This window comes from Sinocyclocheilus rhinocerous, unplaced genomic scaffold (assembly GCF_001515625.1).
Source record: "Sinocyclocheilus rhinocerous isolate Xijiao unplaced genomic scaffold, SAMN03320098_v1.1 scaffold832, whole genome shotgun sequence".
Taxonomy (NCBI): Eukaryota; Metazoa; Chordata; class Actinopteri; order Cypriniformes; family Cyprinidae; genus Sinocyclocheilus; species Sinocyclocheilus rhinocerous.
Window position 1 is genome coordinate 467,848 of NW_015641039.1, and position 357 is coordinate 468,204.

The following is a 357-nucleotide window of genomic DNA, read 5'->3' on the forward strand; positions in this document are numbered from 1 at the left end:
TGTTCTTTGATTAACAGACATCACAGCAGCTGGGTTATTAGGTTATTTTGGCTGCTACTATTTTAAGAGCTGCTGCTGCTGACCATGACTCGGATCTGACACGCATCATATTTTCTCACAACTCGTTACCTTTTCTGACCCACTGCAGGTCTTAAAGTCTCTACTAATGAGCTGACGAGTTGAATCGGGTGTGTTAGATGAGGAAGACAGTGCTGGGGTGACAGTTTTGAAAACCACTGCATTTCAGAGACATGCTCTTAAATGTGACTCATATATAATAAATACTTACATGCATGCACAGTTTTAAGGCAGCTTTAATCACCTTTTTGGTAACTTCATGACTTAACTGACGACATA

General features: G+C 40.3%; 1 long non-coding RNA gene across 1 annotated transcript in view; it reads right to left on the reverse strand.

Annotated features, from left to right (window-relative positions):
* The window catches only part of LOC107754316 (uncharacterized), a 14,562-nt gene that overhangs the window by 8,748 nt on the left and 5,457 nt on the right, over nucleotides 1-357 (reverse strand). The window contains exon 2 of the long non-coding RNA XR_001641571.1: nucleotides 130-134. This is a non-coding gene — a long non-coding RNA (uncharacterized LOC107754316). The remainder of the gene's footprint in view (nucleotides 1-129; nucleotides 135-357) is intronic.